This window comes from Leptonychotes weddellii, chromosome 13, assembly GCF_054177405.1.
Source record: "Leptonychotes weddellii isolate Sample4059 chromosome 13, ASM5417740v2, whole genome shotgun sequence".
In the NCBI taxonomy this organism is placed as follows: domain Eukaryota; kingdom Metazoa; phylum Chordata; class Mammalia; order Carnivora; family Phocidae; genus Leptonychotes; species Leptonychotes weddellii.
In genome coordinates, this window is record NC_138381.1 from 81,405,866 (window position 1) to 81,417,632 (window position 11,767).

The window sequence follows — 11,767 nt, forward strand, 5'->3', positions numbered from 1 at the left end:
GCAGAGGCAGGGCTTGGGAGGCTGAGGAACTGAGTTGTTTGTTAAAATTTAAGTAATTTGAGTCAAATAGCCACATGTGGCCAGTGACGTCTGTACTGGACACGCAGGCCTAAGCACTCACAGGGCTCATAGGGCAAGCTCCCCTCCCAGGAGGCCTGACCTGATGGTGGAAGACGCAAGTGCACGGACCATGGAAACAGTACACTGTATCACGGGAAGCACAGGGAGAGGACACATGGAAAGGCAGCCACCTGGGAATCGGGGTCCAGAGAAGGCATCTCATAGCAAGTCACCAGTCTTGTCTTTCATTCCTGTCAGGATCAGCTTTTAGCCCATCCTACTAGGCTAAGTTTAAGGGAGGAAAACTTTGCCCCAAGTTCGGCAACCGGTTACCGTTCTGGAAGCATACCGAAGATATTCATAACCTGTTCCTCATCATCAGATAAGGTTTGAGCCACCATTCATTCTGCAGAGATGTTGGCATTTTCTTCCTCTGAAGTAAGTTTCACACTATTCTACATACTATTCTGTGTTTCACGAGTTTCAGGACAAAAATTTACATGACTTCCTTCTCCAGTTTACAAATTCCATATAGACATTTCAGATAAGAGCCGGAGCAGTGGCCACACAGGAAGGGGGGGATGATGCTGACACCACAGCAGGAGGATGTGGGTGTGCCTCTTTCTCCACAATCCTCTCTTGCCGTACCCCTGGACCAGGCAGCACTGGTAGTTGACATAACCTGGTCTTACCCATGATCGAGTGAGTAGTGATGGCGTGTCCCCTGTGTAAACCCAGGAGTGGCTGGCTTGCAGCTCTAACCATCCGCATGTTCCACTCTGCTGTCTGGCACCCTGCAGGCCAAAAGATGCTGTGGCTCAGTACTAATGCTGATAAGAATATGAAAAGGTTACATGTACCATTAAGTGCAGAACCAGCACTAAGGGCTGTACCAGAAAGAATCATGATAGAATGTGCGACAACAGGGGAGACTACAATCCAACCAGCTAACTGGAAAGCACTGGGTGTCAGTGTGACTCAGTGTCTGGCTTGCGTAAATATTTGAAGACTGAAACAATACCTGGATCACAGAAATGGAGTTACTAAGGCTGGCCAGAACGTGATCCTGTCTGCAATGAGTTCTCTATCTTGTTTTTGTCTCTACAATAATCAGTAACCTCTTTCATCCCCAAAGCCTTTCTGGGGTGGGGGAGAAGGGGGGATGGACAAACAGGTTCTTGGAGGCTCCACACCTGTCCGTGCACATCCCACAGGGCCCTCCAAAAATCACCGTTCCACAGGGTCCCAGCTCCATGGAAAACCACCTGGCTACTACAGATGACTGATCCTATGGAGATGTCCACAAAGCAAGGCACGGCACATGAGCAAAAGGATAGCCAGGCTGTCCCCTTGATCACAGGCTTGCCACTTCAAGAACATGTAGCAACAGAGTGGAACGTGAAATGCACAGGGCATACTGCATGTGCTGCTCATCCTGACACATTCTTTAACAAAAGAAAATGTCTGCATTTTGCTTTCGAAAGTGGCGGCATACTCTGGTTTCTCTTCAAAACACCAATCTTTCGCCTTCAAATGTGGCGGCAGGGGTGAAGGTGTGTAAATCACCTGTCCCTCTGATGCCTGAAAGGGTAACAACGGCAGATGAGTGCTTTTCAAGCAGAAGCTGGTTCCTCTGCCATGGATGCCTCTCCCCCCTTGACCACCAGGCAAATTCCCAAGGACCCTTTCATGTCTACCATTTGGCACTCCTCTCAAGTCTCTCCTGGGCCTCAGATAAAGTGCCTAGCCCACTCCTTTCTGCCATCGAGATAACCCCTCTGTGCACACCACACTGCAAATGTGTGTGTGTGCCCAACTCCTCCATCATGCTGCAGGAACCTCGGAGGCAGAAACCACCGCTCCAAGTCTGCCCCACCCCTCAAACATCCCCTGCTCCAAGCTGTGCTCAGCACAGGCTACTGACTTCAATCTTTTTTTTTTTTTTTTTTTTTAAGATTTTATTTATTTATTTGAGAGAGAGAATGAGAGACAGCACAAGAGGGAAGAGGGTCAGAGGGAGAAGCAGGCCCCCCGCTGAGCAGGGAGCCCAATGTGGGACTCGATCCCGGGACTCCAGGATCATGACCTGAGCCGAAGGCAGTCGCTTAACCAACTGAGCCACCCAGGCGCCCCGCTACTGACTTCAATCTTTGGTTCTGCCAAGTTCCACCCCTTAGCAACCAAGCTAGTGGCTCCACAATAGAGTGTTTGCCTCCTGAACATCAACACTGCCTGTTCAAATACAGAAAAACTATTCCTACTAAAAATACTTGGAAGCTACGGTCCCAGTGAGAGACAAAGAATGCCCCTGGGAGTTATCAACTGGCAGAGGACATGTAATGGCCACACCCCGAATAAGCAACGTCACCTGGGTAAGAAGGAAGAGGAGGCAACCAGACAGACTTCACTCATGTACTAAAAACAGAACACACCAACCGGACAACGGAAGGCAGAGGGGTGGCCGAGGAGCCGCGGAGGAGAACGCGCGCCACCGAGGCAAGCAGTGACAACAACACTTGACCCTGACACTGTCCAGGAAAGAGGAACTCTGGCTGAGATGTTCAAGTTCCACCAAACATGGAGACAAATGCGTCAGGCCATCTGAGCCCGATGCCATCACATACTCCACTCATTTAATTCCCTTTATTTGGATTTCTTGAAAAACAAGAAACCTGCTGAATCCCGAGAGGTCCTACCCGCTTCCGAGTTGGATGATGCAGCCCTCCACAATATGAGACCCTGGGACTGGGGTAACGTGTCCTGGTAACTCTTAAAGATGGCTCCTGTTCACGTGCAGCTCCCCCTGCGGCCGGACAACAGACAGAACTCACTGACTGCCCAGAGCGGCCTCTGGCGAGGTGGCATGTCCCTGTAGGTAATAAGCTGGCACTCTCTGTCCTCAGTCTCAGGTGAACTTTACTTAGCGTGACTCAATCGTCAGGGTCTCATTCCCTCACTGCTGACAAAAACAGGGCAAGGAGAAGGGTCAGACAGCTGGGAGCACAGAACAAGGAAGCTGTTATTAGTAACATGCATTCCAGTTCCTAGTTTCAAAAAAAATTAAAATATCAGTCTTATCACAGTAGCGTTTTTGACCACCTGCACTCTGCTGTGTTTCCTAAAGGGAAGAGACGGGGCAAAATTAGGACTTACACAGTGTTCCTAACTCTGAATTCATGCCATCTGACATTGAGAGACTTCATACTGAGAAAACTGGCTCAGGCATGTGCGTGTGACTTCTGGCTTCCCCCACACAGCCGGTTATGTGGTTCCAGATGCACACGAAGTGCTCCTCGTACCCCGCCTCGTTTAAGTTGTTTCCACTGGCAGTTAGGAACAGCATGGCCAGAGATCAAACAGGACTTCCTCAAGAAGGTAACGTCTAGCTGAGGCCACACCAGCAACCACCGGCAAACAGCACCTGGTGTGCAAAGCTCTGCAGAGCAGTGCCACGGAAAGGGTGGGCTCCAGCGTCAGTCCTGACTCCGCCACCCTCAGGTAAGGTCCTGGCAGGTTCCTTAACCACTCTGCCGTTTTCCTCGTAAGCTAGATGATGACAAAAAGAATACAAAATCTTGCCAAGATTAAATGCAACAAGGCACAGCCTCCATGAACGGTCACTGATTATTAGTGTTGTGTTCCCTTCAGCTGCTGCTCGTCAGAACTGACAGGTGAAGCCAACCGAAGATACTCTCACTTAGGAAGTGCACTGCTGAAGGCGACTGGCAAAAACAAAAACAAAAAAGCAACGCTACTTCTGAATCTTGGCAATGCCAGATGATTTTTATTTTCTTTTCTTGCCATCCAAGGTGCATGAACTGAAAGCGCTCATTCCAGAAACGGGTTGGCAATACGAAAGGAACGATCGGAAACGTTTTGAAATGCGTGAGGCACCTGTAAACGGCAGACTCCGTGCCAGCGGTTTTCGATCACACTGGCCATAAAACCCAAGCCTCCGACCACGGACTAGGAAGTGGTCGGCCACCCGGGCCCTCCCTACGCCGCATCCCCGTCCCCCGTCACTGTCCTCCCTTCTCACTGCAGCCTCGACACACTTCTTCACGGCGGTCACCAGAGTTACTCTCCCTCTGCCCGCAACACTCCCGTCCCGCAGTTTCGCACGAGTGGCTTCCCGCCACAGAGGCCTCCCCGCAGACCCACCCCACAGCAGCACTGACTTGCCGTGCCCATCGGCACCGAGGCTGAGTTCAGAGTGTCCGAGGCCCGGCAGAGCGCCTGTCACGCCACTAACGCCACCGACGTCTGCAGAACGAAGGCCGCGCCGTTCGCCTGCTCCGTTCCAGGGGCCGAGCCTGGCCCCGGCCCTCGGGCAAGGCCCGCGCTCAGCCCCCGAAGCTGGCCGGAGTCCAGGTGCAGGGAGGGGCGAGCAGCCACCGGGACTGCCCGCAGCCGGCCGCCCGCTAGCCTCCCGACCGCACGCAGGCTCGTCAGCCTGGCAGAACTTCTGCACAAGGACGGGAGCCCTCCCTCACGCGCCGCCCGGCGCTTCCCAAGCAGCCCTCAGCAGCTGGGGGCGCCTGACAGAAATCGCGCCCCGTGCCGCGGACACAGCGCTCGGGAAGGGCTCGCCGGGCGGGGAGTCAGGAAGCCGGTTCCAGGCCCCGAGGCTACCAACGGCGAGCTGCGGGACCGACGCGGGCGTCACCGCTCCGGCTGGAGCGCGGCCGGCCCTCCGCGTCCGCCCGCCCAGGCCCCGGCGCCCCTCGCCCGCTGCCTGGCCTCCGCCCCGACCGCGCCGCGGCTCCCCGGCCGTCCCGCGCCCTCCCAGGCCGGAGCCCCGGCCCGGGCGCCTGCCCGCGACCCTCACCCGGGCGCCGTGGAAGCCTCGGCGGCTGCCGGCCTCACTACTCCAGTGGAGACGTGGCCGCGCGAGGGGCGGGGCGCGGCGCGGCGACCGGCTAGGACCCTCCGGAAACAGCTTGGGCGCGCTGCCTCCGTTCCGGAAGACACACCGTCCACTTCTGCTTGCCAACAGCCGCCCTCGGGCCGGGCTGCCCCGACCTCAGGGTGGGACTTGAGAGCCCACTCACAAATGGCGCGAGGCGGACTTCAAAAAGTAAGTTTGCGAGTCTCTCCCTTACGGAAATGCAACTTCTGAACTTGCAGGACAACTCCAGCCGGAAGCTAAACAAGAGAACTTCCGGCGGAAGTGGCGTGGCCAGGGCTCGGGTCCCCGCCCCGCCCCATCTGTCAGCCTGTGGGCATGGTCACCCTCGCTCCGCCCCCTCGGCCCCGTTGCGGGGCGTGGCTAAGAGGCCCCGGCGCGGGTGGGGGACGATGGGCGGAGTCCGTGCAGCTGGGTGGGGTGGGCGCCGGGGCTCGTCCCCGCCGCCCCTCGAACCCCGAACCACCCCCCTCCCACCGCGCCAGTTCTTATTTATCTTAAGGTGCCAATGCAGAAGTGACTCCTGCTGTGGAGCCATAGCAAGGTCTTAAAAATAAATAAATAAAAATACTGTTGGAATAGGCCATGAGGTTTAGGTGAAGGGTTTTTTCCTCTTTTTGTCTACGGGTATGAAATTGTTTCAGCACCGTTTATTGAAAAAACTGTCCTTCCTGCATTAACGTGATTTCGCACACTTGTCCAAAATCAGTCGGCTGCTTGTGGGGTGTTTCGGGGTTGTCGGATTCTCCCTGACGTCCTCCGTGGCCTGTCCCTCGCTCACACCGCGGCCCCCAGCGCCACGGCCCTACAGCAAGCCCTGACATTGGGTCGGGCGTTTCTCCCACTTTGCTTTTCTCAGGATTGTTCCGGGTATCTGGGGACCCATGCCCTCCAATATAGATTTTGGAATAAACTTCCTATGTGTATAAAAATCCTTCCTGGGATTTTGATAGAATTGCACTGAAACTATAGACCAATTTGGGGAGAATTGACATCTTTCCTATGTCGAGACTTTCAATCCGTGAACGTGGTATGTCTCCCACTTAGGTCTTCTCTGACTTCTTTTGACATTTTGTAATTTTGATCGTACAGATCCTGTACATGTTGGGTTTTTTGTTTTGTTTTTAAAGATTTTATTTATTTATTTGACAGAGAGAGACACAGCAAGCGAGGGAACACAAACAGGGGGAGCGGGAGAGGGAGAAGCAGGCCTCCCGCCGAGCAGGGAGCCCGAGGCAGGGCTCCATCCCAGGACCCTGGGATCATGACCTGAGCTGAAGGCAGACGCTTAACGACTGAGCCACCTAGATCCTGTACATGTTGTTGATACCGAAGTATTTAATTTTCTTTGCAGTAATTGTAAATGATAACGTTTTAAAGTCTGGTTTCCACACGTTCATTGTTAGTGTATAGAAATGTGATTAAATGCTGTGTGTTGATCTTGTATCCTGAGAACTTGCTGAACTCATTAGTTCTAGGAGTTTTTCTTCTTATAAATTCCTTAGACTCTTCTACATAGATCGTCATTTCAACTGCAAATGCAAAATTTAACTCAAAATGATCATGGACTTAAATGCAGAAATATGTGAAACTATAAAACTTTTACAAGAAAACAGAGGAAAAATTTCAGGACTGAGGGCTTGCTGAAGTGTTCTTGGACATGATACCACAAAAGAACAAAATGAATAAACTGGACTTCACCAAAATTAAAAACGTTTGTTTTGAGAAAGATTCCAACAAGACAATGAAAAGACAAGCTACAGACAGTTACAAAATATTTGCAAACCGTATATTTGATAAAGGACTGGAACCTAGGTTATATTAAGAACTCCCAAAACTTAAAAAAAAAAAAAAAATGCAGTTAGAAGATAGGCCAACATATGAAGAGGCATTTCACCGAAAAGGATATACAGATGGCAAACAAGCTTGTGAAAGATGTTCAACACCACTGGCCATTATAAAAATGTGAATTAAGACCGCCTCGAGATCTTACTACACATACCTACTGGAGCAGCTAAAATATATAGTAGCAATACTAAATGCTAGCAATGATGTGGAGAAACTAGATTTTTCATACATTACTGGTGGGACTATAAAATGGTACAGCCACTCTGTAGTTTGGCCATTTCTTTAAATTAAACATATACTTGATTGTATGACCCAGCAACTGCACTCCTGGATATTTATCTGAGAGAAATGAAACTTACATCCACACAAAAAACTGGAAACAACCAAAATCCGACCAACCCCACAACAGATGAATGGTTAAACTGTGGAGCATCCACATCCACATCATGGGACTCTCTTCAGCAGTAAAAAAGGACTATTGATACATGCAGCAATTTAGATGAGTCTCCAAGGCATTATGATGCTGAAAGGGGAAAAATCTCAAAAGAACGATACTGTATTACATGCTTTCACTTACATAACATTTGTGAAATGATATGATTGTAGAGATGGAAAGCAGATTAGTGGTTGCCAAGGAATGGTGGGGGGGTGGAAAAGTGGGGCAGGAGAGAGGTCTTTGTGATGAAAGCAACTCTGCATCCTGAGCTGTACACACTCTGGACTAACGTGTTTCCTGGTTTTGAGATTACACTACAGCTATGCAAGGTGCAGTGTGGGAAACTGGAGAAACAAATTACGAGTAAAATGTGACAGACAACACTAAACGTTAAAACAAATGAGCCTATGTATCAACGGCATATCCGTGCAGGGAAAAAAATGCTAAGTAAAAATTTTAAGTTTATTAAGGTATCATTTATATACAGTATAATTTACCCATTTTATGTGTACAATTTTTAAATTTAGTTATTTACATTTTAGTAAATAAAGCTGGATTTACTTCAATGCACTAATAAAACATCTCCATAACCCCCAAAGGGTCCCTCTAGTCCATATGCATGCAGTCCCCCCAACCCCCCTTCTCTTGACAACCACTAACTACTTTCTGTCTCTATGGATTGGCCTATTCTGGACATTTCATATAAAAAGAATCACACAATACGTGACATTTTGTAACTGCCTTCTCTTTTACTTAGCATTAGGCTTTGAGATTCATTCATTTTTAGCATGTATCAGAACTTTGTTCCTTTTTACAGATGAATAATACTGCACTGTCTGGATACACCATATTTTGTCATCCATCCGTTGGTGGACACATTCCAGTGCCTTGAATGTGCTGGTCACTATTCTAAGTGTAGGGGCTAGCCGGGGAGCAGGAGATAGGATCCCAGGGGCCTGGGTGGCTCAGTCATTAAGCATCTGCCTTCGGTTCAGGTCATGATCCCAGGGTGCTGGGATCGAGCCCCACATCGGGCTCCCTGCTCGGCGGGAGGCCTGCTTCTCCCTCTCCCAATCCCCCTGCTTGTGTTCCCTCTCTCTTGCTGTGTCTCTGTCAAATAAATAAATATTTTTTTAAAAAGAGGAGGCAGGATCCCTGCTCCAGTCCAGCTTTGTTTGTGTGGGGAAGACCTGCCCTTCAGGGCATCATTCCTGTGAAGCCAACTGTGTGTGTCAGTGGGAGGGGCTACCATTTACATGATTCATTCACTCAGTATTAACAGTATTAATTGTGGCCTCCCGTACTCCAGGCACTCCTCTAGACACTCACAATCCCTGCTGTCACGGGTGCTTACACAGAAACACAAGACAGTAAGTGAGGAGTTCAGAAAAGAGCAGGGTAAAGAAACAGGGTGTGGAGGCATGCTGCTATTTTAGACAGACCGTCTAGGGAGGCCCTAAGAGGAGTTTGAGCAAACACATGAATAAAGTAGGGAGTCAAGCAGGTCATTGTGGGAAGTGTTTCAGGCATGGGAACAGCAAGGAGAGTCCTGTGTTGAAAGATTTCTTTGAGGAAATTATAGTTGAACTAAACTTGCATGACAAAGAGGCAGGCAGGTAAGGGTCTGGGGAAGAGCTTTACCAGGAAAGGAATCAGCACAGAGTGGGAGGGGGTCTGCCATGAGGGGCAAGCTGCACAGGGTCCGTCAGAGCAGTGGAAAAGCCACTGATGAGTTTCAAGCTTTCAGAAGGAGACAAACATAAAAGAAAAAAAAAAAGAGGGTGCCTGGGTGGCTCAGGAAGTTAAGTGTCTACCTTCAGCTCAGGTCATGATCTCAGGGTCCTGGGATGGAGTTCAGCATCAGGCTCCCTGCTCAGTAGGGAGTCTGCTTCTCCCTTTGCCCCTACCCCCTGCTCGTGCTCACTTGCTCTCAAAAAAATAAAATCTTAAAAAGAAAAAAAATGAGAGCGCATGAGGCTTAACAGAGAGGGAGGAAGGAGCTGTCCTCTTGCATCGGGGAAGATCCTGCCAAGTGATGCCTAAGCTGAGTCTTTGCATTCATCTGTGCACTCAACCACCAGCTGATTAGTCTGCCAGCAATCATTAGATGCTTGCCCAGGTCAGATGTTTGGGCTGAGTACACAAGAGTGAACAAGGCAGGAAGATCCCTGCTCTGGATTTTTGAGGGGGAAACACACAGTAAGCAAATGTTTACTTTCCCATAATGACAGGCACCAAACGGGCAAATGTTAGCATGGCTGGGTTGGAGGATGGCATGAGGTGAGTGTCCAGGGAGGCCTCTCTGAGGAGGGGATCTGAACCGAGCTGAGTGACCATCTGGTGCTCTGCAGCAGTGGAGGGTGTAGGAGGGCCCTACAGGTGGGGTGGGCAGAAAGGAAGATTTTCTGGAGGATGGCCAGGGCCACCCAGTACTAGGCCTTCGTGGACCATGATATTGTTATTCTTTTCTATGTAACAGGCCACCCCAAAACATGGTGGTTTCAAACTCTGTTAGTTCTCATAGTTACGTTGGTCGGCTGCAGTCATGCGCTGTGCAAACTTCTTTCCAGAATAAACAAAAACAAATGACCCTGATTTGTAGCATTTATCAATTTCCATGGTGTGAATCCTTCCAGGGGGACAAATTTCAAGCCACCAACTTGAGGTCCACAAACGGGTGGGTGGGCAGGATGCACACCATCATAGAGAACCTGCATCATGCAGACATGTCGACGCAAATACCCATGAGAGCACACGTGATGGTCAGATGGAGTAAATTCACTAGGAAGAGAGGAGTCCTGAGTGCTTACTACCTTTAACGTGACTTATGAATTCCAAATTTTCATGATTTTTAAATGGCTGTCTTTAAGTTACTGGGTCACGACATTCCTGAGACCAGAACAACTGTCTCCTGGGAGCTGGCAAGGCAGCCCTTCTGCAGGTCACAGAGCTCATGGTGGGGCTGGCCACCTTCAGCGGGCCAATCTTCAGAACGGGGTCTCCCTCAGGCCCCTCCGAATAGCTGGGACAGTGGCTGAAAGCAGGAAAGAATGCACATGGCTTCACTCCGCTGCATTCACTTTTGCCGATGTCCTGAGAGACGGCATAGAGTGAGAGAGGCGTGACTGGGCTGCACTCCATGTGCTTCAAGGTCCTTGAAATGAATTCTGCAGGGAGCTGTGAATCTCCCCCCAAGTGTGTCTGGGCTCCTCCATGTCCCACCCCACACGGGCTGGCATCTCCAAGGGGAGTAACTGAGACCCGCCTGGAGCTCCCTCCAGGCCGCTGCCAGTAGAGTCCGCATTAGGGTCAGGACTCAGCAGGCTGAGATCTAGCAGGCTGAGCGGCCTGCTGGGTTTAAGCCCCAGAGCCACTGCCAGCAGCCGGTCTGCTTTCCTGCTGACAACCTGGGACACTCCTCTTCCTCTTGCCTGAGGGGACCCCACCTGCCTGTGGAGTGCTGATGGCCCAGGTGGTGGCGGGAGCCCCTGGTCTGGCCCACTAGTGATTAGGTCAGGGATGAGTTTCCATTTGAAGCAGTGGGTAAGTTCACCTGCTCCTGCCTGACGGAAGCTGAGGTCTGGGAAGCAGTGGCCATCAACACAGGGAGACAAGGGTTCCAGCATGGCGTTGTTTCCTGCCTCCAGCCACCCCTGAAGCCAGATCTACCCTGGGCTTTCTGAATCCAATCAGTCCCCCATCCATTTCCTCCCTCCAGCCTGGAGGTTGGCTTCGGACTGCTGGTGTCCACCACAGCCATCCTGATTCAGAGACGGGCTTCTCTGGGCCTCCTCTCTGCAGGCTGCATGACGACCCTCTCCACCTCCTCTCCCAGTTTGGTTGCGTCCCTGGGGCACCACTCTGCTGCTCTCGCATCTGGGCCTGTGACTCTGACCCTGTCAGCTCTGCGGGATCCAAGACCAGTTGCTGGATTCTGGCTGCGCCCAGTAAGGATCCTCCACAGGTCCACGGCTCCCCTCACAGCTCAGACCCACAGGCCAGGAAGGTGTGCCGCAGACGGGGGTGTGGGCAGGGTTGGCCCCTCTTCTGAGGCAGGCACGAGACCAAGGGGGACACAGGTCTGGGGATGGGCTGGGTGAGGCTGTGGGAGGAGGAGAGGGCAGGAAGCCGGCAGCAGATATCCAGCTGTGCCTGCTCCGGGACTGGCCCAAGGACCTGCACACAAGCACATGGAGTCTTGAGCTGGCCAGTCACGCCCCGGCAGCCTGTGCCGCCACCGCCACCACCACCATCATCACCATCACTACCACATCACCACCATCACTACCCCCACCACCACCATCACCACCATCACCACCACCACCATCACCACCACCACCATCATCACCATCACTACCACATCACTACCACCATCACTACCCCCACCATCACCATCACCACCATCATCACCAACACCACCACCACCACCACCATCACCACCATCACCACCATCATCACCATCACTACCACATCACCACCATCACTACCCCCACCATCACCATCACCACCATCATCAC

General features: G+C 51.4%; 1 protein-coding gene across 5 annotated transcripts in view; it reads right to left on the reverse strand.

Annotated features, from left to right (window-relative positions):
• GOLGA3 (golgin A3) overlaps window positions 1-5,177 on the reverse strand; it is a 44,858-nt gene extending 39,681 nt beyond the window's left edge. For 4 of the 5 annotated variants that reach the window (XM_081802471.1, XM_081802470.1, XM_081802472.1 and 1 more), the window contains exon 1: window positions 4,889-5,177. The gene's annotated coding sequence lies outside the window, so the exon portion shown is untranslated. The remainder of the gene's footprint in view (window positions 1-4,888) is intronic. The other variant, XM_081802473.1, reaches the window with a different exon arrangement.
• Between the last annotated feature and the right edge of the window lie 6,590 nt (window positions 5,178-11,767).